The 17,705-nt window shown below is 37.8% G+C and overlaps 1 pseudogene across 1 annotated transcript; it reads right to left on the reverse strand.

The window, feature by feature from the left end:
- Window positions 1-1,200: 1,200 nt before the first annotated feature.
- Window positions 1,201-14,147, reverse strand: LOC143562164 (cytochrome P450 CYP72A219-like; annotated as a pseudogene). Its single transcript, XR_013140436.1, has 5 exons — window positions 13,871-14,147; window positions 13,286-13,506; window positions 2,213-2,457; window positions 1,758-2,139; window positions 1,201-1,666 (listed from the first exon to the last, which is right to left on the reverse strand). The product of XR_013140436.1 is annotated as a cytochrome P450 CYP72A219-like (transcript).
- Window positions 14,148-17,705: the final 3,558 nt, after the last annotated feature.

Consider the following 17,705-nt stretch of genomic DNA (forward strand, 5'->3'; position numbering starts at 1 on the left):
AATGGAATGGACAAAGGAATAAAATGGATAATTACCATTCTATTGTCATGTTTGGTTACTGTGTAAGAATGGAATGATTAATCACTTTATTATTATTAACATATTTATTAGTAACAATAATAAAAATAAATAATATTAATAATAAATGAATATTCATAATAACTATTTTTAGGACCCTCGTGCTGCAACGAGATCGTTAGACCGTATATGCGTTGTGAAATGTTAACTCATCAAATTTAAAAAATATATATATTGATAAAGTAGTATTATATAATAATAGTTATATTATAATATACAAAAAAATAATGATAATTAAATAATAATAACATAATAACTATAATTAGAAAATAATAATAATAACTATAATATAATTATAATTTGATAATAGTAATAATGATTGTTGACTCTTTTAACTTTTTCATTATTTGAAAGAATGAAAAAAAAAACCAATACCCAAGAAAATGAAAATTCTAAAAATGGTAGGAGTTTTTTTCCATATGGAATGATCCATTCCATTTATGCATCGTAACCAAATTAACATGTTTTTTTTCATTCCTTTACAAATACTACTCTTAGGTTTTAGGAGGTTTAAGGGTGTTTATGAACCCCCACTAGCCCATGGACCTTAAGGCCCATCACCATCCCTTAGTCTATCTTTTATTTTCCAAGCTCACACTCAACTTATTATTATTCAGCTTAATAACATACAATTTATTAAATTACAGCTATTTTATTTATTCATAAAAGTGGGATGTTACACGAATGGTCACTTATTCGATATGAATAATAATGTCACCAGTTTGTATATAATGTTAACTAAATAAATAAAACGACAAAAAAATTTATCCCGAGATACTTGTTATAAAATAACAAATGCTGTATATAAATAATTTTTTTAAAATTTATAAATTTGAGATTCTAGACTTTTTATTATTTATACGATATAATAAATTTCCTTTTTACCGTTAATTTTAATCCTTTATTTCAAAAAACCGGAGCTTATTTATTTCTATCATTCGACAAATCTCATGTAATACATGGTTTCAAAAGATAGTTTATTATAATATTTTATCATGGCTTAAGGCATTACCATACATGCATGGAACCACATAAGTAACACAAGCTAAAGACTTAGATAACGAAATTATGAATACACATGCATTATTACAAGATTTACAAACAAAGAGCCTAAGAGCCTGTAATATAGTTTTTCATCTCAATGGAAGAAGTTTGCAAACCACTAAATTTTATGCAAAGTCAAATGTGCACCAAACTGCGGTTGAAGAGTGATGATAGTATACGGAGCATGTGAATATGATGGTGAGACGTCAAAAGAAAACCGTCTTAGAATCATAACAAGTGCCACTTTTGCTTCCAGCATAGCAAAATTCTGCCCAATACATACACGTGGACCCCCTCCGAACGGGATAAACGCAGCTTGTCCCTTGGTTACCTTTGACACACCTTGTGCGAACCTTTCTGGCTTGAACTCCTTTACATCCTCACCCCAGATTTCAGGGTCATGATGTGAAAGCATTGTGTGCAACACAATGAATGTTCCACCAGGTAAATTTATTTTTCCCAATTTGGTTTCTTTGTGAATCATTCGTGGCATTGCTACCACAGGAGGATATAGCCTAAGAACCTCTAGAAATATCATATTGATCTGCAAAACAGAAATGGTAAATATAATGGAAAATAAAATGAATTTGAGAGTATTCGTTCTAGAAAAAATTCAAATTAACGAAAAAACTTACAACTTTTAGTTGGTTTAATCCATCGATATTCGGTTTTCTGTCTCCAAAAACATTTAAAACTTCATCCCTAGCGCGATCTTGCCAGTTTATGTGTTGTCCTAACAAAATCATAGTCCAAACAAGTAGATTTGCAGTAGTTTCTTGGCCTGCAAAGTAGAATAGTTTACATTCTTCAATGACATCATCTATACTAAGTCCAAATTTATTATTTCCATGTTTAATTTCTTTATAATTGGAATCCAAAAGTTTGCCAAGGAGGTCGTCATTGCTATCTTTGCCCTCTTTCACTTCCACTACTCGTTTATCGATAATGCGCTTCACCAAAAATTTTACTTCACGGGCAATCGCCTTTATCCTGTTGTTGCTTTTCGTTGGTAGAAATCTACTCAAAAGAATGAAGAAGGAACCGTTACCTTTAATGTAAAGATACACATTTGTCGGAAATATGTACTCACCTTGTTCCAGGAATGTAGATAGATCGAGAAGCAGTTATAAGTAGCTCGACTTGCTCTCGTTGAAGTTCAAATATCTTTCTTCCTTCCACGTAGCTACTACCGAACGCTGTTCGTGAAATTACATCAGCAGCCAATGTTTGGAGATGAGGCCACACATCCATTTCACATTAGCTTTGTTCTTTTAGTGTTTCTTCCCATTTGTTGATCATCTCATCGCAACTCACATAAAAAGCCAGAACCATATGCTGTAAAGAAACAACGTGAACATGTAAATTTCTCGTTTCAATGACTTGCTTGAAATAGTATATGTGTAGGTAGGGCCTAAACCCCCGGTACGGCCTTTACTTATTACATTACTTATATTTGTTATATTGTTATTGTCTACTAACTAAGGCCAAATGGGCGGGGGGGGGGGGGGGGGGGTTCTGGAGGTAACCCCTAACCTGGCCTGGCCCAATAAGATTACGGTTTGATGATGGTGGCCATGGGGTTCCCTATATAGAGGGTCTTCATCTCTCATTTGAAGGTTCTCTTGGCCTCCACCGTACTTTTGTGTCAATGAATAATAGGAAACTCTTGGCAGTCACCTCCACTCCCCCATTCTTCCATGGCAGATCTCGAGCAAACCAGAGGAGAAGATCGAGGTGTGGGTTCATTCATCTTGAAGGCTGGAAAACATTCATCCAACCTGAAACAGGTTGAATCTATGTCTCTTCATTAGCGCCATCCGTGGGATACGAAGACAAACAACACTTCAACCTTTAGTTCGGCTTTGGGATCTATTCGAGTGAAGCCCAAAAGGAGCAATAAATCTAAAACCCTTCGAGATTTGATGTCTTTTCAAAAACCCACTATACTTTGAGGTCATAAACTTTTATATCTGTGGTATTTTTCGTTAGAACCGTATATCTATGGTGGTTCTCAGATCTACGGGTGTTCAACGATCGATTTAAAACCGCGAAACCGCCCAAGCCAGTCATCGGTTTGGCTTCGCGGTCGGTTTTTTTTTACATTCAGTCAGTCGGCTTCAAAATTTTCAAACCGTAATGAACGGTTTGGCTTGCGGTTTTTATTGAAAACCGGCCATAAAAAAACCAGACCGGACCGTAGGATTTATTTATGTATAAATATTTTTTTTTATATTAGATTTATATAATTATTTATAATATATCATATGTTTTAAAAATTGGGCTTATTGTCTTAGCCCACTATAAGATGCTAGTGTGTAATTTAGCCTAATTTTATTAAAAGTCCAGTATCCCGTCATGTTCCAGGCTTAAATTCTGGACAATATGATTTTATTTGAGGAACTTGCATTTTGGTTATTTTATTTTTGGACAGCTTGAAATCCGAACTTGTGAATTAGAGTTTAAGTTTTTGACAATAGCATATTAATGCCTAAATCGTGAAACCGGTCAGAGCCAAACCATTAGTAACGGTTCGGTTCGGTTTGGTTTTTATTTTCAACGGTTTGGCTTCGGTTTTTGATTAGCAAAAACCGTACTAACGGTTTGGCTTACGGTTTAACCCAAAAACCATCAAAACCGAACCGTGAACACCCCTACTCAGATCTGGTTACAATTGCAAATACTCACCTAATGCTAGTGGTAAAAAAAATTCTTAGATCCGAGAATTTTCAGTAGCTTCAAGAATTTGCAATCTCTAGAATCGTGCATCCCGGAATCTACGAAGGGTTATAATGGGAGAGATCTTTTAATTGGAAAGTATGATAATAAATTCTGCTTTTAAAACTTCCAGTAAATGCATGTGTTTGTTGGGTTCGTAGGCCTTGTTGGCCCGGTTTATTATATGAAGTCAAAAGAGGAGACGGGTGTGGGGCCCGGCACGGTTTAGATTTCTTGCATAATAACCCAATAACGGGTGTGGGGCCCGGCACGGTTTGGCTTCGGTTTTTGATTAGCAAAAACCGTACTAACGGTTTGGCTTACGGTTTAACCCAAAAACCATCAAAACCGAACCGTGAACACCCCTACTCAGATCTGGTTACAATTGCAAATACTCACCTAATGCTAGTGGTAAAAAAAATTCTTAGATCCGAGAATTTTCAGTAGCTTCAAGAATTTGCAATCTCTAGAATCGTGCATCCCGGAATCTACGAAGGGTTATAATGGGAGAGATCTTTTAATTGGAAAGTATGATAATAAATTCTGCTTTTAAAACTTCCAGTAAATGCATGTGTTTGTTGGGTTCGTAGGCCTTGTTGGCCCGGTTTATTATATGAAGTCAAAAGAGGAGACGGGTGTGGGGCCCGGCACGGTTTAGATTTCTTGCATAATAATTTACTAACCCTAGTTCAGTCTCTATATAAACAACATTATGTACTTGTAATATTTGGTCACTCAATAAAGATATACCTAGTTGCCACCCGTGGACGTAGGTCAGTTTAGACCGAACCACGTTAAATCCTCGTGTTCGTTTATTGCTTTCGTGCCGTGTTCAGTTTCGTGTGTGCGTTTAATCCTAACAAGTGGTATCTAAAGCTTAGGTTCGGATCACACGAAGAACACGTTGAACCATCCCGTCACACCGCACCAGTAGGTCGGATATCTAAAGTCGGTAGCAGCCGTTTGTTTTAGTGTTCCGTTGGCAGAAAACCGCCGCCGCCACACTAATTTCGTCTTGACCGTAACCCCCGCGACGGTTGGAATTTGTTCAGAATAACTGGTCGCTGATTTAAAGATTGCGGTAGAGAAATTATTACTTTTGGGTGAGAAAGGCGTCGCTTGGAATTGTGGTGCAGATTAAAAGGAATTTGGACCAGAAAAGTGTTTTTTTCATTTTTTTGGGTCTCGTGGAATCAAAGGGCAGTAGCCCATATTGTTTTTCCTTTTAATTTGGTGGGCTAGATACAAGGGCAGTAAGCCCAATTTGGTTGAACTTGTGTGGCCCAATTCTTGGGACAGTTTGGCCCAAAAATAAATTTGGGTCGGGTCAAGATCTTATTATAACAAAGCACAAGCTAGGAAAATCAAGATCCTATTTTTTTAGAAGAACGGTTGTCGAGTCAGAAGAAGCGTTAAAGAAACCTAGAACCAGTACCAACCGCGTTTGTCAGGTTTTATCGTTTCAGTTTCTGATTTATAGTTCGTATTTCCGCTGCGTTTAAAATAGGTTGATTATTTAACAGAGTTCAGTAAAACAGTTGTTAAGTTCAGGCCCGTGCGATTGCTGTGTTTGTCTCTGTTTTATCCAGTTTTTCGTTTTAGTCATTGTCATGGCAGAAGACGGAAAAGTTTCGATACAGAAGTTTGACGGACATAAGTTTGGTTGGTGGAAGATGCAGATTGAGGCACTACTTTGTCAGAAAGACTTGGATGTAGTGCTTGAGGATGAAAAACCAGAAAAGTTGTCAGAAGCAGATTGGAAGAAGTTAGACAAGAAAGCTAGGGCTTGTATTACTTTGTCGTTGTCGGAAGATGTGGCGTTTAACATCATGAAAGAAACCACAGCACGTGGTATGATGGAGGCGCTATCCAACATGTATGAGAAGCCTTCGGCAGCGAATAAAGTCTATCTTATCCGAGAGCTAGTGACAACAAGAATGAAAGAGGGTGGGTCAGTTACAACTCATATCAATAATCTTAATTCGATCTTGTCCCGCTTAGTGTCAGTTGACATTAAGTTTGATGATGAAGTTCAAGGCCTCTTGTTATTATCCTCTTTGCCCGACAGTTGGTCGCAAACAGTGACTGCAGTTTGTAGTTCGTCTACAAATATTACTTTCGATGGGATTCGAGATCTGATTCTGGGAGAAGATTCAAGACGCAGAAGTTCAGGTGAATCATCAGGCAATATGCTAGTCACAGAAGGTAGAGGTAGGGGAAAACAGCGAGGCAGTGGGAGCAGGAAGAGGAGTCAGTCTAAGACTCGTAAGGATATTGAATGTTGGGGTTGTAAAGAGAAAGGACACTTCAGGAATCAGTGTCCGAATGGTAAGAAAGAGGTGAACGTTACAGAAGACGACACAGATGACGGGGTCAGTAGTGATGAGGCTTTGGTTTGTAGTGTTGAGAGTAGCGTTGATGCTTGGGTGATGGATTCTGGTGCATCGTTTCATGCCACTCACTGTAGTGAAACGATGAAGAATCTTAAATTTGGGGATTTTGGAAAGGTTCGACTAGCGAATGATGATATTTTAGAGGTTACGGGTATGGGAGACGTTGATTTGATATCTTCAGCCGGTACTTCTTGGACTTTGAAAGACGTGAGTGTTATTCCAAGTTTGAAGAAACGTTTGATTTCAGTTGGGCAGTTGGATGACCAAGGGCACGATGTTAAGTTCGGGAATGGGCAGTGGAAAGTAGTCAAAGGGAATCTCGTTGTTGCTCGTGGCAAGAAAATGGGTTCGTTGTATATGGTCGATATGTCATCGAAAGGAGTGGATCCAGTTTTGGTGAAAGACAAAGTCCGGTTCACAGAATCTCGTGGGCAGAAGAAGGTTCGTTTTACAAGTAACAAACCCAGAGCCAAAGTGAAGATTCAGGATGAACGAGCTAGGAAGGTTAAATCAGTTGGGGGACATCGTGACAGTGGGAGCACAGGTCGTGTTTCAGTTACAGTTCCAGGTCGACAGTGGATTAAGAAAACCAGTATTCCAGCTGTAAAAGTCTCTCCAATGAATTACTTGCTGAATATGGAGAGTGTTTGTTCTCAGGTTATCTCAGGATCCGGTAGTTCGTTACAGTGGGAGCCGGTAGGGACAGAGAACGGGTCAGGGGCAGTTTTAGCCGTGACTGACGTGTTGGAGCTCCGGGGAGCTTCAACGGGCCTTCAGATTAATTGATGAGAAGGCGGTGGCAACTAGAAGAAGTTTAATGTTCAGATTACAGAAGTACAATCAGGAGTGCAGACGAGAGTACTCAAGGCCTCCGAGTGGGAGATTGTTGGGTTCGTAGGCCTTGTTGGCCCGGTTTATTATATGAAGTCAAAAGAGGAGACGGGTGTGGGCGGTCGGGCCCAAGTCCGGCCCGGTTTAGATTTCTTGCATAATAATTTACTAACCCTAGTTCAGTCTCTATATAAACAACATTATGTACTTGTAATATTTGGTCACTCAATAAAGATATACCTAGTTGCCACCCGTGGACGTAGGTCAGTTTAGACCGAACCACGTTAAATCCTCGTGTTCGTTTATTGCTTTCGTGCCGTGTTCAGTTTCGTGTGTGCGTTTAATCCTAACAGTGTTTACGTCAGCTACTAACCTCACCTACGTTTGAGATTCTGTTGGTTCGAACAGCGCACACAACAGTGATAACTAACAAGCTCACTCGGAATATCAGAACCCGTACGAAACAGTTCACAGCGGAAGATCTTTATGGACCGATTCACTTAAAAGTGGTCGTGGCAGGTCAATTGCGGCCCCGCGAGCCACTTGCAAGCTTCAGCGGGTCAAACTCCGACTTCTGCAGGCCGCGATCAAAGCTCGGGTAGGTTAACTCCGACTTCCACGGGCCGCGGGCAAAGCTCCAGTAGGTTACCTCTGACTTTCGCAAGCCGCGAGCGAAGCTGTAACATCTCGGAAAAATCCCATATTTATTGTGGACTAAAAATGTCAACTTTGAAAGTTAAAGGATTAAAAATATTCTTACAAGTAATGAGAAAGAAATGGGATAAGAAGAATAAGTCATCACATGTTAAGGAAATGAGAAAAATTCATCCCACATGGAAAGATGGAAGAAACTGTAAACATTCCACATAAGTATAAATAAGAAAGAGAACTTTCATCCCACATGGAAGGAAGAAAGAAAATTGAAGCTCTTTATAAGGAAAAGAGTTTCCATAGTAATCTTTTTATGTGGCTAACCACTCTCCTAGTCCTAGCGGAGGGTGAGAAGCACCCGACGCGCACGCGTACGGATATGGACTCGGGCGATGGGCGTAATGTGGCGTTTTGATGGCGCACTTTGCACTGATCAATTTAGTATTTTTGGATAATACAAGGACTGAAAATGAAAATTTTGAATTTCCTCCTTTGCGCGACGCGAACGGATCAGGGATAAGATCTTCACGCTGCGCGAAAGACAAAATAAGTAAACCGACATTAAGCGTCTTCGCGCTACGCGAAGTACCGAGATAGGGTTTCTTCGCACAACGCGAAGAACCTATTTTGCATGCGTGACATGTGGAGACACGTGGCAGGCCATCTGATGGCTCAGCAATCATAATGACGGCTCGCGCGACGCAAACGACTGGACTTATGTCCTTCGCGTGACGCGGAGAAGTTCAAAATCAAGTATAAATAGGATTGGTCACGACACTTCCCATCACGCATCAATCACACACCACATTCACACGTTTTGTCTCGGGAAGCGTGCCGATCTCGTAGAACGTGCCAAGCTCCGAAACTTTGACAGTCTAAGCTCTAGTACGCGATATAGAGTATAAGTGCTGCTTGATCAGTCATAGGCATTTAACTCCAAATACCTGTGTGAGGTAGGGGTTCTGTTTAAATATTATTTTATTATTATAATGGCTTAGACCATTGTCAGGGAAATAGCTCGAACCTTGATCACTGTTAAGTATAATATAACTTTTCATAAGCAAATTATAGACAAATTATTGTTTCTTCATGGTTAAGAAACGTAAGCATTCATACGCAAAGGGTATAGTTAAAATAGTATTTCTTAATGATTAAGAAATATACTATTCATTCACAAAGGTTATAGTTAAAGTAATGTTTCTTCTTGAAGAAGAAACCCGATATATATGTTTCTTCCTGAAAAAGAAACCTAGCACATAACTGATAAAAGAAACAAAAGGACTAAAGGTCCAAATGTTTTATACAAACAAATGATTTGTCAAGGTTAAAGCTATACAAAACAGACTACGGGTGATCTGAAGCTAGATCATTGATCTAGTTATTTATACAAAGGTTATTCTCGTACTATAGGTCCGAGATAACAATCAATCAGTCAATCAGAATCAGAAATCAGTAATAGAAACTGATTGCAGACATGGGTCAGTAATAGAAACTGATCATAAACAGGAATCAGTGTCAGAAACTGATTACAATCATAAAAGGTGAATACACCCTAAACTTTTACAACTCTTATAGAGTCTGACAGTTTGCATAGGATTTACGAATCCTTAAAACTTTGTATTACAATAGGAAGAAATGGACACACTCATATTAAAAGTATACATGTGTCTGGATCCATTCATACACGGTGTCTCGGATTTACCCGGGGCCATGGTGTATATGAATAATTGTACATGTACTTAGGGTAATTTCATTCCAATTAAGTTGGGTGCCTAATGAGTAAGTCACAAAGGTATTATTGTTGTTTACACAATAGTATTGAAACTGAGTCAACGTCATTCACCGGCTATGTGCTAACGTATTTTTCCCCACGTTTTAGGGAAACAGAAAAGATTAGACAGACATGCAAGACAGATTAAAAGATTGGAGGCATAGTCATTAGAGGTTATCAGATGGCTCAAATATTTTATTTAGAATATTATAAAGAACCATATTTTTAAAGGACAGGCATTTGAAATTTCAAAATGGGTATTTACACCCCGAGATTTCAATATAATAATATTTTATTCAAAAAGATTTCCGCTCATATTTTATCACACAATCTTCAACGGGTATTATAACCCGACATTTTATAAATGAATATTTTATTTTAAAGAATTCCGCTAAAACAACCCCGTAACTCTGATATATTTACAAAATAGATACCAACTACCAAGTGTCACGCCTAGGCCCTAAGTCGGGGTGTGCCAAAAGCTCCGGCAAGTTAACTCTGACTTTCGCGGGCCACAGGCAAAGCTCCGGTAGGTTAACTCCGTCTTCCGTGGGCCGCTGGCAAAGCTCTGGTAGATTAACTCCGACTTGCGCGGGCCGCACGCAAAGCTCGGGTACGTTAGCTACAAGTCTACAACTCACATTATGAGAACAAAGATCTTGTAGATTAACTCGGACTTCCATGGGCCGCAGTCAAAGCTCCGGTAGGTTACCTCCGACTTCTACTGGCCGTAGGCAAAGCTCCGATAGGTTAACTATGACTTCCGCGGGCCGCAGGCAATGCTCCGGTAGGTTATAAAATCCGGTGGGTCAAATACACACTCCGTCAGGTCATCATTAATCACCACAGATTAAGTATAAACTCCAGCATGACAACCGCGGGTCAAGTATAAATCCCAGTAAGGCAACCGCAGGCCAAGTGAAAACCTTGATGGGACAACCGTGGGTCAAATACACACTCAGTCAGGTCATCATTAATCACCACCGATTTAAGTATAAACGCCGGCGGGACAACCGCAGGTCAAGTATAAACCCCGGTAGGACAACCGCAGGTCAAGTGAAAACCTTGGATACAACCGTGGGTCAAATACAGACTCCATCAGGTCATCATTAATCACCATGGATTAAGTATTAACGCCGGAGGGACCATCACAGGTCAAGTGAAGACTCTGGCCGGATAATCGAGGGTCAAATATGCTCCGGCAGACCAACATCAATCACCGTGGAAAATTGCATGCTCCGTCGTGTTAAAACCGACCATGGATGTATGCTCCAACAAGACAACTCTGGCCACCACGAGTTACTTACACACGCCTACGGACAACACATATTGCTGCGGTTCACAAGCGCGCCATCAGACATCATTCCGCTATAATACGCGGTATCGGCCAGATGACCTTTTCGAACCTGCAAATTTAGGCGGAAGCCTTTTTCCACTTCGGCATGCTGTCTATAGCAATAATAATTGTCCTAGCGTTTTTTAGTTTAGAAATGATGAGCAAGTGAATTACATCATTAGCATTCAAGCAGCTCAACTTAGATATTGTAAGTGTCACGATAAGTTGATAATGGCTACTGAAGTTTTTAGAAGAATGGGAATTAAATCATAACATTCATAAAGTCCCCTCAGATTTATGATAATATTTATTTTTAGGGTCAAAGGTGGCTAAAGACAAGGATTTGCATTAATTGCATTTTACTCATTCACCCCTAAAAAAGCACTTAAAGTCTCGCGTAAGAACCGTAGTACCCGCACAAGCACCTAAACATGAACGCTGAAAATAGCACATGCAGGTGGCTACAAGTCATCTTATCATGAGACAAGTATCTTTCCTATTGTTTCAATGCTTATGCTCAAATGCTCAACATACCAACGCATATGGCAAACAAAATAAATGTTGTAGAGAGGCGGCTCAAAGCGCTAAAACAAACCAAACGATATCGTTTATATCACACATTAGAGAGAACAAAAAGGTTGGGAAACCTTATAACTAACCCATACGGCTGCGCGCTGAACATATGGTTTGGCATCTTCAATTAAGCCCGAGGATGGGAACCTTATAATTCACCCATACGGCAACGCACTGAATATAAGGTTGGGCACCTCCAAATAAGCTCAATGATGGGAACCTTATAATTCATCCATACGGCTACGCCCCAAACTCAAAGGTTGGGAACCTAAAACCCATACGGCCTACGTGCCGAACTCAAAGATTGGAAACCTAATAATAAGCCCATACGGCTATGCATATTGGGCAACCTTTATTACGTTGCAGCTGTAAGGCGCCACGCGCGCAAGTTGCACTACTTTACAGCTCGTAAGCCGCTATACGCGCCAAGCTTCATGAAGACGCGAAGCAATATGCTACTCTAGCACAAACCCTCCATCATAATTTAAAACCTCTTAAAACCCGAAGAAAAATATAAGTTTGTTGCTCTCGCATAAACCCGTGCCAAAGTAAGCATACATGCAAAAGGGTAAAGGCGGAAAGTAGGGATGAGCTCACGGTACCGAAAATCCTGATCCCGAAAATCTCAAATTTTTGGTACCGGTACCAAAACGTTCAGTTCGGTACCGGTACGATACCGGTACCGGGACGACACCGGTATTTAAGGTAAAATTCGGGAATACCGGTACCGTACCGGTCCCGAAAAACTCAAATCCTTGGTACCGATTCGGTACCGACGGTACCATACCGATTTTTGCTTATCCCTAGTGGAAAGCACTGGGTAGGAAAAACCGTCAATCTTCACCCCGAGCTCTCCTAATAAGTCCAGGACTCCACCTAAACGCTTGCACGCCCATGAGCAGCACTGGACTAGGGGGACTTGCAGAGGTAGGGTATTAAAACCCCCGGGTATGACATTTACTTATTACATTACTTGTATTTGCTATATTATTGTTATTGTTTACTAAGGCCCAATGGGCCGGGGGATTTGTGAAGGTAACCACCAATCGGGCCTGGCGAATATGGTTAGGGTTTCATGATGATGCTATAGGGTTCCCTATATAAGGGGTCTACATCTTTCATTTGAGGGGACTCTTGGCCTCCAATATATTTTTGTGTATGTGAATACGAGGAAACTCTTGACAGTCACCTCCACTCCCCCAGTCTTCCATGGCAGATGTCGAGCAAACCAGAGAAGAAGATCGAGGTGTAGGTTCGTTTATCTTGAAAATTGGAGAACATTCATCCAACCCGACAAGGGTTGAATCCATGTCTCTTTAGTATATGATTTTAAGTATATGTAGAACGTTTTCTTATTTTTATTTATTTATTTTTTTCTAACTCCTGTAGTTCTATGCAATTTGCAATCCCCGCAAAGGAGCTTATCAAGTTCAGTTTTGGAGACAAACCAAACCCCATAGGTTTTGATGAAAAACTATAAGCTACTGGGTAATTGTGGTAAAAAAAAATATTTGGAGTTCGCTTGTCACCCAAAATAAGTTTCCGAGTTCGCTGGTCACACCAACGAGCTTAAAAATATTGCTCTAGGTAATTTGCAATCCCTGCAAAAGAAGTCAGCAAGTTCAGTTTTGATGGCAACCCGAATGCCCTGGATTTTGATGAAAAATTGTAAGCTACATTGTGGTAAAAAACAATATGGACTTCGCTTGTCACCCAAATAACTTTCCAATTTTGCTTGACACACCAACGAAATTTTTTAAAAAAATAAAGAAAAAAAATTGTTCAAAAAACCCTAGAAATACTTAGCTTAATCCAAAACCATCTACTAGTTTCATAACTCGATTTATTTATAGGTTAATATCGACCAAATCTAATAGCTAACAAAGAACAAACCTTAAGCTTTTCGACGTGAAAGGCAGGATTGATGATCTTTCGGTGTTTCATCCATTGATCACCCTCTACGTCCACTAGCCCCTTTGCTAGTAGCCTGGTTAACGGGTTTCCCCCTCTTTGCTTTTGAAAATCTTTATAATTTCCAAGAATCTCTTTTATCATTGCCGGATCTGTTATGTGTACTATAGGTATCGGTCCCACCCACGTAAAGCAATTCTTACCTGCCCATTATACATCATAACTTATCAAAAAGTGATATATCAAACACAAGGGCGGAATCAGAGGGGGGTCAAGAGGGTCCACTGACCCTCCATAGTACATTCACAAGTTTGTTGGATATTTATATTTAAAAATGAGATTTTTCTATACAAAATCTTAGTTTGGACCCTTTAGTTGTAGCCATTAAAGAATATAGCCTTATGATGAACCCTTCAAGAAGTCCAGGTTCAGGCTTCGGCTACTGTATTCAAACAAGAAATTCATATCTTTTGCTGTATGAAAAAACCTTAACCATATAGACAAATCTGTATATATGAGCAAGATTCTACAGCTAAACTGCTAAAAAATTTTATAAGACATATATACCATAAGTAGCAACAACTCTATGCATGAATGACAAAACTCGCGGCACGGTATCATCATTCAAGCTTATTGGTTTGACATGTGCTTCAGTTATCATCTTCAACATCTCCTTAACATCTCCATATAAGAACCTGTAGGAGCTTCCCTTGAGTCCTTGATCTCTCAGACACTTCTCCATCTTCTTAGGTTTCAACCAAACCCAATTGAAAAACCTCCATGCATATATCGTAACCACCATAGTCCCGACGACCTTCCCTACACTACCACCCACTCCAAACATGATTAGGCTTTTCTCTGTATATATTGGAAGCTAGATTTTGATGTCATGAGGAAGAAGGGAACGATGGTCTTTATTGATGGATAGCTTTCACTATAAGTCCCTAAGATTTGAGTATATTATCAAGGCTGCTCCACAAATGTTTGTTTTTATCCACAAACCAACAAAACGGGTGACGATTAATTAATAAAATATATTTGGTGGAGAGAACTCCCTAATAGTTGTCAATTGTCAATTTTCATGCTAATTTTTTTATTCCCTCATCCGTATTTCTTAATTTCGTCTATTATCACTTACATATATAAAAACATGTTGTAGAGTCTGGATTTTTTTATTTAGTCTTTTATATATACTTAGTCAGTTATCGTTGTAAGTAGATAGCATGTTGGTTTTGTTTATTTGTATGTTTGGGCCCAAGGCCTTATTTTGTTATGTCCATTAGGCCGTAAATAATATGAAATGAAGCATTGAAGTCTCCCACTATAAATAGTGGAGACTTCACATGCAAAACAGCTTTTCACAAAACATCCTTCTTATCCATCCATCTTACTATCTGTTCTTTCTTTCTAACTCACCTCCTCTTCTACCTTCAAGCAAATAAACCAAACATTCTAAGATTCGAGATCTAGGTTAACCACTAGTGATTTCTGCTAGCTAGTGGTCCATATTGGCTCGAGAACTTAGTTGTTAGATCCCTCATGGGACCTACACATGTTTAAACAAGATATAGATGTTTTAAATAAATATTGAGTGAATAAGCACATATTTTGGTTGATTTATTGATCATTGTATTATTTTTAGTCAAACTCATATCATTTAGTTGCACCGATGTGACAATGAAGGTGGAGAGAGCATAACAGTCGTTGCTTGCCAAACAAAAAGAGAGCGGATTTGGATTTTGTGTGTAATAAGCACATCGATAACTTGAATCCATGTATGGGAGATGCGGTTTTAGAAAGAAAAACGAGAAATTTTTAGACGGGGATGGCACGCCTACTTTTAGTTTGTTAGTTTATATCTTAGTTTTTTTTATAAATTTTAATATGTTTTCTTTTTAAGTTTTATTTTAAGTCTTGTATTATTTTTTTAAAAAAATAGTAGAATGTATTTTTAATTTATATTTATATTTATGTTTTTTAATTTAAAATAATTTAGTTAATTAAATTAAATGAAAAAAATTGGTTGAAAGATGGAATAGGATTGTTATGGAATGATTCCATTTGTTGTGGATGGATTGGGAATGTTGTAAGATGTTATAACGTGGTGCTGATATAGATGGAGTGTGAAAAAGTGGGATGACTTTCAGGGACGGACCTAGTTAAAAATTAGGGGTAATCTTCGTTACCCCTTAATTTTCGTCGGTAGTGCAAATTTATATTTTTTGGGTTGATTTTTGTATTTCGTTATCCGTGAAAAAAATATATATAATATTACCCTTATTTGTTTAAAGCCCAACCAAATTAAAAGGCTAAAATCAATTAAAGCCCAAACAAAGTTTAAAGCATAACCAAATTAAAACCCAAACCAAATAAAGTCATTGTTCATCGTTCCTTCGGTACTGGACCTCCACTCTGCAGCCAAGTTGCTAACGGCCAACGTTCACTCAGTCCCTTTTCTACTGTTCGACTTTTACCTGTTCAGTTTAGTTTAGATATTCTTCTGCTTTTATCTAAGGTTGTAACTGGTGATTTGTTTATATAAATTATTAACTCGGAATTGTTTACGAGCAATTGAATATTTAAATGATTGATTATGGTTTATTGGATAATGTAAATTTGGAATTGTAATTGTTCACTTGTTTAGGGATGTATAGGGTTTATTTCTACATTGGAATTGATTAGGAATTTAGAGTTTACGTGTAAATTGGAATTGATTGATTATGGGTTCTTATTGTTTAAATTTTGTTTATGCTAAAATTAGGGAATTTGAAAGATGAAACGACAAAGTCATATTAGCAATCTTTTTAAAGGAAAATTCCAAGAAAATAATGATATCGGTCCAGCACCAACTTCAAACAAAAAAATTTATTGTATGAATTACAATAAACAAAATTTTGGTTGTATGAAAAGCGAAAAAAAAATCATTTACATTATATGAAATGCGATAAAAAAAAATTTAAGTGTTACCTCTAAGATTTTGGTCTAGATCCGTCACTAATGCCTTCCAAAACCCTAAGAGAAGTCATAGGTTAGCATTAGAACATTTTGTCACCTCCATATTTAAGAATACAAGTAGAATTTTGCTATCAAGAAGTTAATTCGCATATTATACTGTCTTTGGAAGATTTTTATTTCTTTTGGTGTTCCATACTTCTATTATATATATTAAAAGAATGATTTAAACAATACACCCAACAAATTAGTTGAGTCAAAAGCATGATCATATGACAGATTATATACAAGGGTTAAAAGCTCCATAATATAAAGTTAATTAAGGTATTCTCTAAGACCACACAGCACCATACTCAAAGAGCAAATTAAACTTTAATCCTTTTTATGATAGTTAGATAATTTACCGGCCTTCTAAATCATCATGTTGTTTTTGGGTTCTTGTGTTTAATATCTGGAAGAATTGGTGACATTATCGAGCTGGGGGTCTCACCGGAAGCAGCCTCTCTATTCCTACGGGGTAGAGGTAAGGCTATCTGCATCTTATCCTCCTCAGACTCTACCATAGCTTTGCTATTGATGGAATATACTGAGTATGATGATGATGATGATAAATTAGTGACATTATTATTCATTTCGAACACTGGTTTTAATAGTATATATAATTTAATCAAAAAAGAAAAATGAAAAAAAAAATTATGATTTGTAGTTGATCAGCACAAGAAGTTCTGAATAAAATATAACCAACAAAAGCATTTAACCCCATGGTTTCACGTCACTTTGAGAAGTGCTAATTGCTAAGTCCTTGATTCTCGACTCCTGGGAGGTTTTACCACCCCTTTAAATATATTATTTATTAATTATTTTTTAAGTAAAATTAGGCGTGTACTGGATAATTAATTAGAGAGCATATTGTCACAAACTGCATATTTTAGCTCACTTTTTAAGACCAGCCTTTGACACCTTTTAAGATCAGTCTTTGACCCAACTATGATGTGATTGTGAAGCCAACAGTTGTGGAAAATACAAGATTGGTAACCAAGTAAACCTTTATTAATTACTAAAGAAAGTTACAAGGTGAATGCTATGAGTTTTGTGAGGTGAGTCACAAGCATGCGTCGCCTATTTATACAAGTGGCTACAGTATCTAGAGACTTCTTATGAGTTTTTTTACCAAACTAGTGTAGTTAGAAAAATTATTTATCAATTTAGTGTACTTTAAAAATTATTTACCAAAATGATGTTTTCCTTATAAACTTGTTTTAATCTCTCCTATTTTAATTAGATAAACCAAATTCTTAAATTAACATCTTTTTATTATAACGTTATCCACTAATTAATTATTTAAACACAAACTCCCTTTCCTAATCTGAGTTTAATACATAAAAAAGAACTCATTGATATCGCTATAACTATTTTTCATAAAAACTATGTGTGATAAAATAATCAAATT

The sequence above is a fragment of the Bidens hawaiensis genome, unplaced genomic scaffold (assembly GCF_021521415.1).
Source record: "Bidens hawaiensis isolate Kalapana, Puna unplaced genomic scaffold, B.hawaiensis_p1.1 tig00020918_1, whole genome shotgun sequence".
NCBI classification, from domain to species: Eukaryota; Viridiplantae; Streptophyta; class Magnoliopsida; order Asterales; family Asteraceae; genus Bidens; species Bidens hawaiensis.